The 17,915-nt window shown below is 50.1% G+C and overlaps 1 long non-coding RNA gene and 1 other non-coding gene across 2 annotated transcripts; both read left to right on the forward strand.

Annotated features, from left to right (window-relative positions):
• The first annotated feature begins 5,319 nt into the window (after positions 1-5,319).
• On the forward strand, positions 5,320-9,105 carry LOC141576822 (uncharacterized). Its single transcript, XR_012505261.1, has 2 exons — positions 5,320-5,513; positions 6,715-9,105. It is a non-coding gene; the product is annotated as an uncharacterized LOC141576822 (long non-coding RNA).
• On the forward strand, positions 6,892-7,000 carry LOC141576827 (U6 spliceosomal RNA). The gene has a single exon (XR_012505265.1). It is a non-coding gene; the product is annotated as a U6 spliceosomal RNA (small nuclear RNA).
• Positions 9,106-17,915: the final 8,810 nt, after the last annotated feature.

Genomic DNA, 17,915 nt, shown 5'->3' on the forward strand with positions numbered 1-17,915 from the left:
GGGAAATCGATCACTTCCGTGGAGGGTGCCCTCCCTGCATCTGGACTTAGGAAAACACCCTGATCACCCACTGAGAGCCTTCAGGCCCCGGAAGCCTAGAGAAACCAACCAACCTCGTGACTTCTTTCAGGGGCTTCCCCCCCTCCCCAAAACCCAAACTCCGTCTCGATTCTTCACGGACGGGTCACCCAAAACCAAAGGCTCTCAGCCCGGCCCATTTCGCACAAAGGGCTGATTTCTTGTCCTAAAACGGAGAAAAGCTGCCTGCTTCGGGGACACATGAGTGCTTGAATGAAAGACAGTAGGTTCCCTGTCGCTCCTGCTCAACGATCCGTCTGGGGTCCATTTTTGGATCAGTCCAGCCCAGAGAACTCAAGATGTGTAGAGGGAGGGGACAACGTCCCCCTCCCTGAAACAGGACTATGTCTGCAACAAAGTTCCTCCCACTGGCCGTCCAGCTCCATTTTGGATGACTGAATCCTGGTTCACCTCATTTGGGTGTTTTGTTTTTGTTTCTGTTTCTGTTTTTGTTTTTGTTTTTGATTAATAGACTTTATTTCCTAGAGCAGTTTCAGGCTCACAGCAGAATTGAGCAGAAAATACAGAGAGTTCTCACATAGCCCTCCCCACCCACACATATATCCTCCACTCCCCTCAACATCTCTCATCAGTGTGGCCTATTTGGTAAAACTGATGATCCGACATGGACACGTTATTATCCATCAAAGTCCATAGTTTACAGGACGGTTCACTCTTGAGGTTGTACGTTCTATGGGTTTTGACAAATGTACAATGACATGCAGCCACCACTATGGTATCCTACAGAATAATTTCATCGCCTTAAAAATCCCTCACGCTGCATCTGTTCATTCCTCCTTCCCTCCCTCTCCCCAAACCCCTGGATACCATGATCTTTTGATTGTTTCTAGAGCTTTGCCTTTTCCAGGATGTCATTTGGTTGGAATTGTACAGTTGGTAACAATTTTCAGACCGGTTTCTTTGATTTAGTAAGATGTCTTTTAAGTTTCTTCCATGTCTTTCACGGCTTGATAGCTAATTTCCTTGTCTTTCGTTCTTTTTTATTTATTTATTTTTTTAAAATGTTTTTACTGCACATATATTTTTAATTTACATATATGTACTGTTCATTGTTTCCAGGAAGGTTTAGAGCTTTAGCTTTTTAAACTTACATACTTATCAAAGGAATAAAGCCAACCACAAAAGAAGAATGAATTCAAAAAGATACACACACCCTGCTATTAGCAGCAACATCATTTATGATTGCCAAGATACGGAAGCATCCTAAGTGCACATCAATATTTGAATAGATAAAGAAGAGGGGACACACACACACACACACACACACACACACACACACACACACACACATACACACACGTAATGGAATACAATTCACCCATGAGAAAGAAGGATATTTTGCCATTTGTGGCCCTTCCTTTCCTTTTTTTTTTTCCCCCCTCCACTTTAAAAACCAGAATTTTATAACTGGGATAAACACTTCCATTGAGTCAAAAACAGTAAAATGCCTAGAAATAAACTTAATCGAGGAGGTTATCTATACTCCAGAATCTGAAATGACACAAAGAAATGGAAAGATGCCTTGTGCTCTTGCATTGGAAGAATCAATACTATCAACATGGCCACACTATCCAAAGCAAACCGCAGGTTCCATGCAACCCCTGTCAAAATACTCACGACATTCCTCACAGAACTAGAACAAACAATTTCAAAATTTTTAAGGAACAACGGAAGACCCTAAACAGGCAAAGCAATCTTTCGAAGGTCTCCTCTCCCTCCCTCCCTCCCTCCCTCTCTCTCTCTCTCTCTTTCTCTCTCTCTCTCTCTCTCTCTCTCTCTCTCTCCCTCCCCCCCTCTCTCCCCCTCTCTCTCTCCCTCTCTCCCCCCCTCCCTTTCTCTGTCATCTTTTTGTTCTCTTTTCTTAGGATTTGATGACTTGAGACCATCCTTTATCATTCCTTGTAAAGCCGGCTTGATGGTGCTGAAATCTTGTAGCTTTTGTTTATCTGTGAAGCTTTTGATTTCTCCCTCAAATCTGAACGAGAGCCTTGCTGAATAGAGTATTCTTACCTGTCAGTTTTTCCCTTTCATCACTTTAAGTATGTTGTGCCACCCACTTCTGGCCTGTAGAGTTTCTGCTGAAAAATCAGCTGATAACCTTACGGGAGTTCCCTTGTATGTTATTTGTTGCTTTTCTCTCGTTCATTTTAATATTTTCTCCTTATCCTTAATTTTGGTCAATTTGATGACGATGTGCCTCGGTGTGTTCCCGTATGGTACTCTCTGCACTTCCACCTCATTTGGTTATTTAAAGGATCTTCAGTCTGTTCAATTCATAGGAGAGAACTTCCACGTGTATTTCTTCTCAGTTTTATGAAACAAAGAAGGACCCAGGAAACTGGCAAAACATAAATGCTTTTCTATTGGGTTGAGCAAAGACAGGCCCTGGCCGGGGACGGGGGGGGGTGCTGGAGGGTCGGGGGGGCGGTGTAGAGAAGGATATAGATCATTGTTAGGGTGCCTGCTTAGCATGCATGATGCCCTGGGTTCAATCCCCAGAACCACCATTAAAATAAATAAATAACCTAATCAAACCCATCCCCCTCCTCCCCCCCCCAAAAAAAAGAAGGAGAAAAGAGTGAGAGACAGAGACAGAGACAGACCATCGGGAAAAGTAGCTGCACTAATACTTCCAAGAAACAGGACAACATAAAGATAATGGAAGAAATGCTGGATAGTGAACAGCCACGGGTGGTTGGCACAGACCCATAGCTTCTGGACTCGCTAAAAAAAAAAAAAAAAAAAAAGAATATGAGAATCATATGGATCAGGAGATTGGGTCTGAATTTTGTGCCGTTTGACTTGTGCCAGTTACAAAGGTCATGCACAAGGAAGATGACTGGGAAATGAGACACTTGAAAGTGAAAGGAGGTGCTATACAATCGTGCCTGGACTGGGATTTTTCTAAGGGAGCCCAAATCCTTTACAATATATATCATGTTTTCAAAAATGAATATCATTCCTGGACAACATTTAAGCAATTATTTTCTGTGTTATCAGTAAACATTTTTAAAAAATCAGTAAGAAAGGAAGAGGGAGAGAGAAAGAGAGAGAACAGGAGTAACTATACGCGCGCGTGCGTGCATGCATGTGTGTGTGTGTGTGTGTGTGTGTGCGCGCGTGTGCGCGCACGTGTGTTGAGGTGGGGGCCTAAAAGAGGGTGAGGATTCTTTTCATCGAGGTCTGTTTGTACAGAATTCTCTCCTTCTCCGCTTTACACTGTGAAGGAAAAGCCCAGCTGGGATAACAAGCTAAGTCGCAAATCTAAGTGTAACAAGTGTCGGATTACTGATCTGAGTTCTGCTGGGCTAACTCGTAAATCTAAATTAATAAGTGCCGGTTTGCTGATTCCCTGTTCATATTTTGCTAGCCAGCTGGATTTTCAAAGAGACATATCTGGCCTTGAAATGTTGGTTTGCTGCCTCACTGCCTCTACTTTCGTGATAATGATGTTGCTAAAGCTATTGCGTGCCTATTGGCCGAATACCCCAAGCTGGTACTTAACCCTATAAAACCTCACGTGCACGTCTTGGAGGTGCTCAAGGCTTAGGAGCAGAAGCCCCTCTGAGCCCGCCGGCGTAATAAATCTGAGTACTCCAACCCTCCGAGTGGTGCTTGTTTCTTGGCCGGCCTGTCATTTCCATAACAGCACCGTTGACAATAAGAACGTCACTCTCGTTCCGGCATAAAGAAGACATCTGGGGAGGGTGGGGTGGGGGGTGGGGTGTAGATCTATGTTATGTCCTGATTCCAGGAAGGAAAGGGGCAAGGGTCGGCGTGCCCTTCTTTCTGGGGTATCTGTCTGTTCGCTTTTGGTGTTCGGCTGGTTTGGTTATTTCAGCTTTCTGTTTGGTTCCTTTCACAGATCCAGTGGCTCAAAACAGCATTCTGATTTTCTTTTCTCCTGGGGTTTGGTTTTTGATAGGTAGAGGGACAGGGCCCACGCAGGGGTGGGGGTGGGGGGTCACTGTGCCGGAGAAAGGGAGGCGGCTGTGGTGAAATCATCGAGCAGAGGGGATTTCTACGAGAGGGACTCTCCGAAGTGAATGGGGTCCAAGGAGATCAGCAGGGTTTCTGTGTGCTCGTTTGGTTTTGTTCGTGCGTGTGTTTGTTTTTTCTGGACGAGGCCAAAGAACTCTTCAGGTGGAGGTGTGTGTCCAAAGGGTCTGACAGGATGGGAGGATGCGGGGCGAGTCAGTCCATGTGCCCAGAAAGAGAGAGAATCTGACATAGCTGAGACTCAGGCCTTTTTCAGACCTAGGCCCAGAGAGCAGTTCGGCTCCGAGCATTCACGGAGAAGTTCGCCGCCACCTCAGTCCTGTCCCCCACCCCCGCCCTCCCCCACGCCTCAGCCCCCAGTGAAGGAGGAATCATGAAGTGGCCGCACTTAGGCTAAGCCAATTTTTGGCTTTATGCTTACTGCTTGCTTTTAGAACCATCAGCAAACTCGACTGACCAGACACCGCTCCCAGCTCCAGGCCCACTGTTAAAAACAGCTAAAGTTGTCGATTCTAACTGTTTGATTTGACCTTCCTCTGATCGTTCAACTTGACAATCATGTTTGGCGTCTGAGTCTTTCCCCAGGAAGGGAGTCACGGGAGGATAAGCTCAGGAGAACGACCAGCCCCCTCCCACCCCCCACCCCCCACCCCGAGTTCCTCCGTGGCGCTGGTGCCGCCGGGTGAGTCTGACCAGATAAAGAAGGTCACGGGCTGATGACCTACTAGACCACCAGGAGGTCCCATGTTATCAGACACTCATCCAGATTTAGGAGGAAGTTTCATCAGAGACCCTTGTTGATCATGAGCACCTTTTGTGCTCCCGCCTGTTGTGATTCCCTTTCATGCTCCAACCTGTTCGTCCACAGAAGCATGAAACCCCAACCCCAAGACGGGTTCACAGTTTGGAGGGCACTAGCCTGCTGTGAGTCCCCTTTGCCCAGCAAAGCAATCAAGCTGCCTCTTTTCTTCTAAACTCTAAGACCCTGTCTCTGGGTTATTTGGCTCGTCAGGGACGGGGTGGGGGAGGGCGATCTTTCGGCAACACCTGCAGAAGTTTCCCTGAGTGGCAGGAACCAGCGTGGCCCTCAGGCCTCAGCCCCAGGCAGGCAGGCAGGCAGGCAGGCAGGCAGGCAGGCAGGCAGGCAGGCAGGCAGGCAGGCAGACAGGCAGGCAGGCAGAGTTGGAGCGACCGTTGGTCCCGCCCCCGCCCGCGCTCCACCCCCCCCCGCCCCCGCCGCTGCTTCCGCCGCCGCCGCCGCCACCGCCGCCGCCGCCGCCTCCCAGGCCTTCTCCACCGATCGGTCCCAAATCGACTGACTGTCTCCTGGAAGCGGGGGCGGGGACGTCAGGAGGATCCATTCGGCAGGGCCTCGTTCAATCGCTTCATTCAAATGCAGAAAGCTCTGTGCTCAGGTCAGAGCCTTTGACTTGGCCTCCGGCTCCTCTCTGTTGAACGGCTTTTGTTCTTTGGTTTCAATTTCCCCACCCTTAGGCCACCCCGTCCCAACTGCACGGAGGGAGGCGGGAGGGAGGGGGAGAATCTCGCCTGGTCTCAGGCCAAAGGAGTCCCCTCCTTTTCCTAATCTGGGTAAACCCCACTACACCGTTTGAGAATCATGGAAGGGCATGGAAGCAGACCTCTGACTTGATAGATTCCTCTGGGATGGGAGACTTTAAAAAAACAAAATTCTTTTTCCCCTGCTTCCAGGGAGGCAGAAAGGAGGGCCAGAGTGTTCCTCTTGCCTCGGGCAGTTCTTTGTTTGTTTCTTTCTTTCTTTTGTTAAATCTTTTTTTTTTTTTCCTTTTTTTCTTCCAGTTTTATTGAGACAGAGTTGACATACAGCAGTGTATACTTTGGGGGGGGGGCGGGGAGAGGAATTCGATTTTATGTATTTATTTTTGACCGGAGGTACTGGGGATTAAACCCAGGACCTTGTGCTTGCTTGCTAAGCACACACTCTACCACTGACCTATACCCTCCCCCTTGGCCAGTTGTGAAGTCCCTTTCATTCAGCATAGTCCATCGGGCACATTTTGGGGCAGCCTACTCTGGACCCCAACATTTCCCTATTCTGTAACTTCCCTGGAAGTTTTACACATTAAAAGCTGGGCTGTTGACTGTGCATGTGCGTCCATGCGTGCGTGCGTGCGTGCGCGTGGTGTGGGGGCAGGAGGGAGGGAATAGTTTCCTAGAGGGCCTGCGTTTCATGGACCCAGTTTCTTAGTTCTGAGAACAGGTCTGTTCAAGGAAACAGTTGTAGTATCTCGTCTCAGGAGGCGGTGGTGTCGATGGGCTTCTGAAGCTAGGCCTAGGGAGCAAGCAGTCAGGTATCGCCTAAGAGGCACTTGTGTGGAAAACCAAAGTACAGCAAAAAGGTTAATCATTGGAGCAGATGAGAAACCAGATTCAGGGCCGGGAGTAGGGGGTCAGTCTGGTAGGAGATTTCCACACATCGGGGTCATCGAAACGGCTCGAGCAGTTTGAAATGCCTCTGATGATGTCCTGGGGTGTTCGGCTCAACTCTCTGAGCGGCTCCTCCAAAAACAGGCCCTAGGATGGTTTCCACAGGAGCTGTTGTGGCCATTTCTCTGACGTTTACCTCCCGTTGTCCAGCTTCAGTCTGCAGGGCTTCAGGAGACGGAGCATTTTAGTACTCAATGATGCCAAGACAAAAGGGTGAGAGAAAATGGGAAACGTTCGTGGAGATGGTCCTAGGCAGATAGTGGAGGCAACTAGAAGACCTTCAGTCTCCGGGCCGGCTTTCAGGTTGAGACAAAAACCCTAAGGCAAGCGCTTGCTGCCACAGCACATCGACTAACACGGGAACCATCCAGTGAAGATCAGCACGGCCCCTGAACGTGGACGACACACGCACATACGTGAAGCGTTCCGTAGCTTTAGTGATGTCAGTCACCCAGAGGAAGACAGATATCCTATGCCATCACTTCTAGGTGGGATCTGAAAGTAAGTCAAGACACCCATCCATACATAAATAACTCCATTTTAAAAAGACTCCAAGGAACCTATTTACAAACCAGAAACAGACTGGACTCGCAGACATGGAAAAGAAACCGATGGTTAACACAGGGGACAGGGTAGGGTGGAGGAACGGGGGAGGGCAGAGGGATAAATCAGGAGTTTGGGATTAGCAGATATAAACCACCCTATACAAACTAGGTACACAAGTAGGTCCTACTGTCTAGCACAGGGAACTATGTTCAATAGCTTGTAATAACCTATCCTGAAAAAGTATACGTGTGTGTGTGTGTGTGTGTGTGTGTGTGTGTGTGTGTGTGTGTGTGTGAATAAGTGAATCACTATGCCGTACGTCATAAATGAACACAACATTGTAAGTCAACTATACTTCCATTGACAGAGAGTTCCTACAATAAACAGGCAGGCAGGCAGGCAGGCAGGCAGGCAGGCAGGCAGGCAGACAGACACAGACACAGACACACAGACACACAGACACACAGACACACACACACACACACACACACACACACACACACACACACACACACACACACACACACCCCACAGACACAGGGGAACCCTAAGGAAAACGAGTAGCACTAGTATCTCTTATCCATGCATGTCTATCCCAGTTTAATGGAAACCTAAGTTTTTGCCTGCAAGTCAATGATGCTAATAACTCTGCTGCCAAGAATAGAAAAATCCTCACGGAGGATTTCTGAATCCCAGAAGGGTCAGGGAGGGAGAAAAAGAGAAAGGATTCCATTCTGCTGACAGAGGTATGATAGTTACCATGTGGGTGTCCGCCTCTAAAAGGGAAGGAAGGGGAAAAAACAGAAGTTTATTTTCCCTTGTATCTGAAAAGAAAAAAATTTAAAACTCAATCCTCTTGGAGACAAGAAGTCGTACACACCTCATGTCACTGATTCTCCTCCTCCACCTCCTCCTCCTCCTTCCTCTACTTCTTCTTCTAGTCTATATCTCCCATGGATTCTGACGACCTTGCCTGATGATGGCGGGTGATGGGGGCAGAGATCGATCTTTCTGAGAAGTAAGTTGGCAAGCGCTTTAGTGAAGCCTCGTAGGATTTACCCAGCGAAGCGAGTGCCTTCGTCCCTGGAGGCTGCGGAAAGTATGTCCCCAAGTCACATACGCATGTGTTTGTCTTTTGTTGTCGTTGTTGTTGTTGTTGTTGTTGGTGGTGGTGGTGGTGGTGGTGGTGTGTGTGTGTGTGTTTGTTTGTTTGTTTGTTTATTTGTTTGTTTGTTTGTTTGTTTGTTTGTAGCAGTGTCCTGGCCATGCTGATGGCATCAGGCTTGCAGCGGGGGAAGGAAGGCTTCAACCCCTTTGGAAGTCATACCTACCATCCCAAGAACGTCTGGATGACCCCTACTATGTGGCAGTTGAATGGGGGCCAGTTACTGGGGTTCAGCGTGTCCAGAGAGAGGAGGTCTGAGGCCTCTGGGGACAAAAAGTTTGTATGTATGTATGTATGTATGTATGGCCAGTTGACTGTTTTTGCGGTCCTATAGGAATCTTCCTGCCCCTGTCTATTGAACAATGGGAGTCATCTTCCAAGTGCCCTGACACCAGACACCACGGTGGGTGAAGGAATGCGGGTGGGGTGGGGGTGGGTGGGGGAGGTCATCCAGGAAGCTGGGAGAAACCGAGAACGTCCGTGGGTCGGTGGGTCGGCCTGTCGGATGGTCGCCATGCTGGGTTTCCCCTAACCCAGGCCATTTGCCGAATGGACAGAACAGACTGGGGCCACGTGTGCCACCCACCCTCTTTCCGGAGGCTGTGGTCCACTGTGTTTGCATGAAAGTCAGTGAAGGAGGCATCTCCTCGGGACTCGGTTCCGTCCCTTTCACGAGAGCCTCCACTTTGGATGACAGCCAGCCAGCCAGCCAGCCAGCCCTCGATGCCAGGGCAGTAGACGACTGCCAGGAATATCCCATCCTTTCTGGAACCCTGAGTGTACCCACCTGTACAGACACAAGGCTGAAGAATACATGACGTTCCTTCCTAGTTGACAGCACTCCCCATGTCACTGAAACAGTGTCCAGTACGCTGACGTCATCTCCTCCCTCTCCCACACCCCCGCACGCGCACAAACACGCGCGCGCGCACACACACACACACACACACACACACACACTCTGTCTGTCTGTCTGTCTGTCTGTCTGTCTGTCTGTCTGTCTGTCTGTCTTCTAAGGATGGAGAAGAGTTTGCTGAGCTATTTCGGGTGCCCTCTCATCCTAGTTCCTATCTCCAAGTTGGTTCAAAGTCCAAAAGGCGGTCAAGCACTTAATCAGATAGGTCCCTCGTAAAGAATGCCTCCCACATCACGACGACAGGCTTCTTAGGCCAGCCGAGAAGCTCCTTCAGTTCTGCGCCCATCTTGGCTCTAAGTTGATATCAGTCTGTTACGGAAATGACAGGCCAGCCAAGAAACAAGCACCTCTCGGAGGGTTGGAGTACTCAGATTTATTACGCCGGCGGGCTCAGAGGGGCTTCTGCTCCGAAGCTCTGAGCACCTCCAAGACGTGCACATGAGGTTTCATAGGGTTAATTACAAATATGGGTCTATTCGCCAATAAGGCTCAAACAACAAAAAGCAAAGGATCAGTACACTGGAGCTTATCAATTTGGAACAGATCACGTTACTGACACTTGTTGAGCTTGGATTTACGAGTTAGCTTGTTAGCCCAGTAAACTGACACTAAACTTCAGATTTACGAGTTAGCCCAGCAGAACTTAGATCAGTAAACGGACACTTATCACACTTAGATTTGTGACTTTAGCTTGTTAGCCCAGCTGGGCTTTTCCTTTACAAGTCCTCCAGGATCCAAGAAAGCCACGTTGGAAAACAAGTGGTGATTCTGATGGGACAGGAGATCAGTCATTTGGGGGCGAAGGGTGGGGTAGGGAGACATACCAGCCTGTCTGTCTGTTTTCACCCAGTGTGGGAGCCGTCCCAAAGAGATAACTCGAGAAGAGAGAAACAGGGAGTTGACAAAGAACACGTGCAGTGGCGTGCCCTCCCCCCCCCACCCCAGGAGAAGGCCAAGCCAGAAGTCCCTCCGGATGGCGGGTTCCGGACTCCAGCTTCCAGGGGAAGCGATGTTTTTTTCCTCCCCATTTCAGGCCCGGAAGAAGAGGGAGAGGCAGAGTGTCCTTCTCGGGCATCCGCTGTTTCTGAAGCACGCTTGTTGCCAAAAGATCGGCCCCCGTCCCCGACGAGCCCAAGAATCCAGAGACAAGGTCTCGGAGCTTAGAAGCAAAGAGGCCATTTTATCGCTCTGCCGGGCAAAGGGGATTCACAGCAGGCTAGCGTCTTCAAAACTGTGTACCCACCTTGGGGATGGAGTGGGTGGGGTGGTTCTAGAGCCATAGCTCAAACAATCGGGCATCGATCACCATCCACAGAATCGTTTTCTCATCAGAAGACTCAGAATGGTGTCACGATGCCTCCAGGTGACCCATTCTATAGAGGCTGGTGGTTAGATCTCGTTATCTCATAAGCACTCAAGGTGTGGCCTTCTTGGTCACTCAGGCTATTTTGTCAGGTCATTAGTCCCGTGACCGACCTTCTCCTCGGAGAAAGACTCAGAGACCCAGCATGATGATGACTTTCAATGAGTGAAATACAGTAGAAACAGTAAGATCGATAGCTTCCAGTTTCAACAACAGGCCTGGAACCGTGAGCAGCAACCAGTCAGTCAGGACAGTTGACCGTTTTCAGGGCGAGCATAAGAAACCGAATGACACCCCCCCCCCAGCAAATGAATGAGTGAATGAATGAATGAATGAATGACCTAATGATCCTCCCCCCCCCCCGCCAAAAAAAGAAGCAATAATCCGTTAGCCTAATTCCGGCCATTTTATTCATCCTCCTTCACCCTGAAGCCCCAGTCACCCACGTGCCACAGTGGTCTGTTTTCTGGTTTCCTCCACCACCCCACCCCCCACCAACCACCACCCCGCCAACATCCCCCCATGCCCAACCACCGCCCCAAGTGTGGGACTGGACGGGGGTGCAGGGGGCTGAGGGGGCGGCAATGGCGGCTTGAGGTGAGGGTGGGGAGTGTTCCGCCCAGATCGTATAGGAAGCTCAAACACAGCTGCAGTACGAGACAAGATGGTAGATTTCTGTGAGTCCTCCCTCCTCTTAAAATCCGTCCTAAGGAGGAGACAGACAGAAAGAGAAACATCACCCTCACTCCCAACGCCTCCTGCGCCCTCGATGCGCCCCAAAACAACAACAAGAAAAACAAAAACAAACACGACCACAAATAAGTCGCTATCCCTGGGGAAGAAGGATTCGATGGCATGGGGATATCATTCTAAAATTCATTCCCTCTTCATCACATTTCATGGAAACCGATTGCAATCTATGAGGCCCTGTGAAGGTAGGGGTTGGGGGGGTAGGGAGGAGGGAGGGAAGTGAAGGGGGGGGAGAGGGAGAGAGGGAGGGGGAGAGAGAGAGAGAGAGAGAGAGAGAGAAAGAGCAGAGGAGAGGAGGGATAAAAGGGGAGAGGACAGGAAAGGAGAGGAGGGAAAAGAGGGGAGGGGAGGGGAAATGAGAAGAGGCGAGGGGAGAGGAGAAGAGGGAGAGGAGAGGAGTGGAGGGGAGAAGAGAGGAGTGGAGGGGTGAGGGGGAAGGGGGGAGAACAGGGAAGAGGAGAGGAGGGGAGAGGAGAGGAAAGAGAGACAAGGGAGACAGACAGACACGCATGCGCGCGCGCGCACACACACACACAGAGAATAGCGAAATGGAGAGAGAGGCAGAGAGAGAGAGAGAGAGAGAGAGAGAGAGAGAGAGAGAGACAGACAGACAGACAGACAGACAGACAGACAGACACGGATCTAGGTCAGGGATACTACACATGGGTATTCTTCTGAGTGATTTTATGTGTTTTCTCAATCGCCACCTCTATGGAGATAAAAATCGCTCCCATAAGATGAAGGGAGTCCTTCTGCCACCGCCCACGGCCCCGCCCACCAGCACCGCTTGTGTTTGTCAGGGATTCCAAGCCAAAGCACGTGGAGGAGCGGGAGAGCTTCCTGGCAGCCCAAGGAGGAGGAAAGTCTGGCAGCATGAGAGAGGTGGTTGGCACGGGGAAGCTGGAGGCCGGCTGACGAGAAGATGGGTGAGGGGGCAGGGAGGAGGGTTTCCCAAGTTGGAGAGCCAAGACGAGGGAGGGGAGCTGTCGGTGGCTGCGTTCTGACCCCGACCCCAACCCTGACTGGAGCGGATCCCTGAAAGGAGGCGGTTCGGGCTCTCTGGCCGAGAACGCCCCTCTCTTCCTCTTTGTGCAGAAACACCTTCCGCAGACCGAGAAAGTCCATCCCGAGACCCTCGTCGGAAGAGTCCTTTCCAGACCCATCACGATCCTCCTGGGCCAAGGGGTCCAGGGGATGGGGCGGGGCCTCCATTCGATCCGTCTTCCGTCCGTCCGTCCATCCACAAGATCTTGAACATCCATGTAGGATTCTGGATGGTAGCAGTTTTCCAGGATCCTCCAAATCCTTGTAAGTCCTCTCCTGGCAGATTCGACCCCTAGGTCGTACCGCGCAGCACAGGGCACTAGATTCAGTCCCTCGGGACGAGGGTTCCTGAAAAAGACCAGGAAAAAGAAGAACAGAATCACTATGGTGTGCACCAGCCAGAAACCAGCACCACCTTGTCACTCTAACAGACTTGCAAAAGGCGGGGTAGGGAGAGAAAGTCATAGGATGGCTACCATCCCTCCCACCCCCACCCCACACGCCAAGCCCCAGACCATCGTCATCCCTGCTCCCCCTCCCCTCCCCTTTCCTCTCCCTTCCCCCTCCCCCTCCCCCTCCCCTCCATCGACGCCCGCCTCCCGCTTGTACCCCACTCCTCTGAACCCAGCACCACCCACCCCAGCCTGGACGGGCTCGGCTCAGATCGGCTCGGCTCGGCTCGGCTCGGCCCGGCCCGGCCCGGCCCGGCCCGGCCGTCCGGTCGACTTCTTCGCAGGGTCTAAAATAGCGCCCGGCCGACAGGCAGGTGGCACATGGCACATGGCAGGGGAGCGAGCGGGACGGTTCGGGATCTCTGGGTGGCAGGGACACGCGGCCGGACAACCAGGAGCACGGACGGCCTGGCGTGCGTTTCTCCGCTCGGGGGGGCCTCGACCAGAGACCGTGGTACGGGGAACGGGGACACACACACACCACACACACACCACACACACACACACCACACACACCACACAGACACACACACACACACACACACACACACACACACACACACACACACACACACACACACACACACCCACCCCTTCACCCCCACCCCCAAACCTCTGACAGCTTTCGTTTGTTTTCGGCCGACCGTCCCTCGATGAGGTACGAGTGCCTTGGCTGGGGCTGGGGGGGGGGTGGAGTTCCTCCCTCCACAACGACCCCACACGGGCTCTGTTCTGGTCACCCGAGTCCTCTTCCAAGTCAGACCACAGGCCTCCATCACCCGGCGCGAGCACTCGGGGAAACAGTCACCATCCTCATCGCTCCGCTCCACCTCTACACGTGAAGAACTGTTCCCAGCCCACGCCACTCCACCCCACCCCACCCCACGCCCCGATGCCACCCACCGCAGTGGAGAGAAACGAGACGAATCCACAGACGTGCATCAATCCGATGAAGAAAACGACGGCCCTATTCCAAGGAAGCATAGATATCTAGGTAGGAGATTCATCGAGTACTATGGAGGCGGTGGGAAAGGGGGGGGTTGCGGTGGGGAGGGTCTAGAGATCAGGCAGTACAGCCCATGCTTAGCATGCAAAAAATAAAGGTCCAGGGTTCAATCCCCAGCACCTACTCTTCAAAAATAACCCGAGAAGAAGCAAGACGGCGGAGTAGAAGGACGCTCGTAGCTCACCCTCTCCCACAAATACACCAAAACTCACATCGACGGACCCACTCGGCCAATCAGACCACCTGCGGAACTCCGACAGAACACCGCCCTCTTCGAAAGACAAAGACGCCCAAAATCTGGTAGGAGAAAAGGAGAAAAGAAAGAGTCAAAAGCAAAACAGTGCGGGAGGGACCGGCAGAGGAGGAATAGGTCTCGTTCGCCAGACCTCCCCGTCTCCAACGGAGAGGCCGACGGGACGGTGGGGGAGCCTCCGAGTCTCAGAGCTGCCCGGAGCGCCCCTTGACCGACCTATCCAAGTGAAACGGGCACAGAGGGTCCCCGCGACACCCAGCCCGAGTCGCAGGCCGGCAGCCGGGGGCCGGGACAGGCCGCACGAGCCGGGCAGAGGACCGTGGCGGCGGCACCACGCGCCGTGGCCAGGAGGGGATACAGAGCAGAACAACCCGCCCCCCCAACCCGTCCATTACGGGGAAAGAAAGGCAAAGCAACACGGCCGGTGTGCCCTGGGGAGAGGGGCGCCGTAGCCTCCATCTCCTCAGACCCGCGGCGCCATCACCGGCCCTTCTCGCGAGAAGAGAGGCGGGGCGCAGCCACAGCCGCCATAGCCCCTGGCGCGCGGCGCGCAGCGCGCGGGCGGGGGCGGGAGCGGGGGCGGGGCCGAGACTCGAATCCGCACCCGGGGGCTCTGCAACCTCCTAGGCAGGACTGAGACTCGTTTTCAGCCTGAGGCAGATATTATATATCTGCCCCGGTACCTCAGAGAACTCGCGCCACCAAGACTAAGAAGGAGCCGAGTTTTGGAATGCAGCAGGGGCGGGGCGGTTCCACCGTCTTCCCCGAGCCCACCTACGGAGAGGAGCGCCGACCCGAGGCGGAGCACACAGCCGCACAGAGCAGCGGAGCGACCGGCGCCGGGAGAGGGCAGGCGGCCAGCCACCCTCCCTCCTTCCCGGCAGGAACGCAGCATCCGACCGCGGTGCCAGGAGGGGGCGCGATCTACTTGCCCACAGGCACCGAGGGCAGCACAGACGAGGGCGCCGACAGAGGGCCCGCGGAAACAGCAAGCTGAGTTCACGAAACAGGGCGACGACAGAAAGACTTCTCGGTGAAACCGTTAAGAGCGCACCGTCTCCAGGAGAACACATCCTTTTTTTTTTTTTTTTTTTTCCTCTTTTTTTTTTTCTTTTCCTTTTTCTTTTTTAATCTCTTTTACATCGGTTTTACCTTCTGTTACCTTTTTAACCTTTACTTTTGAACAGTCGTATACGTTTACGGTTTTAATCCCTTTTAAATGTTTCATTTCAAGTCTTTTCATTATTATTATTTTTAAACATCCACCCCCTTCCCTTTTTCATTCTCTTGGTTTTGATCTCCTGTTACTGGTTATTCACAGGTTTCAAATATTGTTTCTCGATTTTTTTCCTCCTTTTTATTAAGGTTATTAAAAGACGTCTCAACTCGATCGCTATTCTGCTTCCACTTACTCTTCTATTCATGATTACACACTGTCTTCAAACCTTTTCTTTCTCCCGTCTTTTAAAATCCTCTGTTTTATCTTTTGTTAAAATCTGTTCTATTTCCGATTACCTTTTAAAAATTTACTTTTGAAACAACTGTATATTATTTTCTGATCTTTTCTATTTGTTTTTAAAGGCTTTTAGAAGACGTCTCAGCTCAATTGCTATTCTGCTTCAACTTGCTCTTCTATTATTGATCGTACACTGTTTTCAAACCTTTTTTTCTCCATTCTTTTAACATCCTGCCCCCACCCCCTCTCTCCCTCTCCCCCTCTGTCTCTGTCTCTGTCTCTCTCTCTCTCCCCCTATCCCCCTCTCTCTTTTAAAGTTTTATGCCTGCCTAGGCTTTCGATAAATACATAAACTCCTTAAGGACACCAATAGATAACTGATACTCCTTAAGCCACAGTGCCAGAGAGATAGGAGCATTATGAAGAAGCAGAGGAACCACTCCCAATTAAAAGAGCCAGAGAAATTCCCTGAAAGCACGATCCATGAAATAGACATGGATGGCCTGCTCGATCAAGATTTCCAAAAAGGAGTGATCCAAGTCCTGAAGGAACTCCAAGAGATAGTGTTGAGAGATATACTATACGTCAAAAACGAAATCGAAGCTATAAAGAAGAGTCAAGGAGAACTGGTCCACTCATTGGCTGAAATGAGAACTGGTCTAAAGGCTGTCCAAAGCAGGCTAGATCACGCAGAGGAACGAATAAGTGGCCTAGAAGGCAGGACAACAGAAAGAACCCAATCAGAACAGCTGAGAGAAAAACCAATAAAGAACAACGAAAACCATCTTAGGGACCTAAGGGACCCTCGAAAGCGTGCCCATCTACGCACAATAGGGGTTCCAGAAGGGGAAGAAAGAACCAAGGGGACCGAAAAGATATTCGAAGAAAGCATGACTGAAAATTTCCCAAATCTAAAGAAGGAATCAGATATCCAAGTCCAGGAGGCTCAGAGGGTACCCAACAGAAAGAACTCAAACAGGCCCACACCAAGACATAGGCTAATCAAGATGGCCAGAGTCAAGGATAAAGCAATGATCCTAAACGCCTTTAGGCAAGAGAAAAACAGAGTGAGTTTCAAGGGAACCCCCATAAGGCTCTCAGCGGATTTCTCTACACAAACACTACAGGCCAGAAGGGAGTGGCAAGATCTATTGAAATTCTTGAATGAAAAACAAAACAAAACAAAACAAAACAGACAAAAAGAAGCAGCCTAGGATACTCTATCCAGCAAAGCTATCCTTTAGAATAGAAGGGGAGGTAAAGAACTTTGCTTCACAGACAAGCAAAAACGAAAAGAGTTTAGCAACACTGAACCCATGCTAAAAGAAACATCAACAGGTCTACTCTAAATAGAGAAGAAGGAGGATGGTACAAAAATGAGACCACTCATCACCGGAAAGGTGATCACTACCATTCATTCCAAACGGAATAAACACAAAATTGTAAAAAGAAGACATCTAAACCATTAAGAGTGGCAGAGGGAAGCAAGAAAATAATAGAGACTTTTTTTTCCCCCCCTTCTCCTTCCTTTCTTTCTCTTTTAGATGGGTTTGAGATTCTATTACTATCTGTTTCATACAAACAGTTATAGCCATAGGTGAATAGACTTCCAAACAGGGTCAACCGAACTCCAAAACGTACAAGTGAGTCACAGAAGCCAACTAAAGGCTAACTAAAGGCGGGGGGGGGGGGGGGAAGCATGGAGATGAAACAACATGCTATCGAAAAGCCAATGGGTGAATGATGAAATCAAAGTTGAAATAAACAAAAAACCCAGCAGCAACAACAACAACAACAACAACAACAACAACAACAACAGCAACAGCAACAGCAACAGCAACAGCAACAACAACAGCAACAGCAACAGCAACAACAACAACAGCAAAGAGAACCTTGATACAAATGAAAATGAAAACCCAACCACCCAAAACTTATGGGATTCAGCCAAGGCTGCACTAAGGGGGAACTTTATAGCGATACAGGCCTTCCTCAAAAATGAAGAATGATCTCAAAGAAACAATCGAACCCACCAGCTGAAAGAACTAAAAAAAAGAAGAGCAGAAACACCCAAAAGTCAGCAGAAGGAAGGAAATCCTAAAGATCAGGAAATCAATAGAGTAGAGGTTAAAATAAAAAGAGAGAAGAAAGAAAGAAAGAAAGAAAGAAAGAAAAAGAAAGAAAGAAAAAGAAAGAAAGAAAAAGAAAGAAAGAAAGAAGGAGGAAGGAAGGAAGAAAGGAAAGAAAGAAAGAAAAAAAAAAAGAAAAGAAAAGAAAAGAAAAGAAAAGAAAAGAAAAGAAAAGAAAAGAAAAGAAAAGAAAAGAAAAGAAAAGAAAGGAAGAAATCAAACCAAAAGCTGTTTTTTTGAAAGAGTCCATAAAATCGACAAACCTCCGGCCAAT

The sequence above is a fragment of the Camelus bactrianus genome, unplaced genomic scaffold (genome assembly GCF_048773025.1).
Source record: "Camelus bactrianus isolate YW-2024 breed Bactrian camel unplaced genomic scaffold, ASM4877302v1 HiC_scaffold_3, whole genome shotgun sequence".
Classification (NCBI taxonomy): Eukaryota; Metazoa; Chordata; class Mammalia; order Artiodactyla; family Camelidae; genus Camelus; species Camelus bactrianus.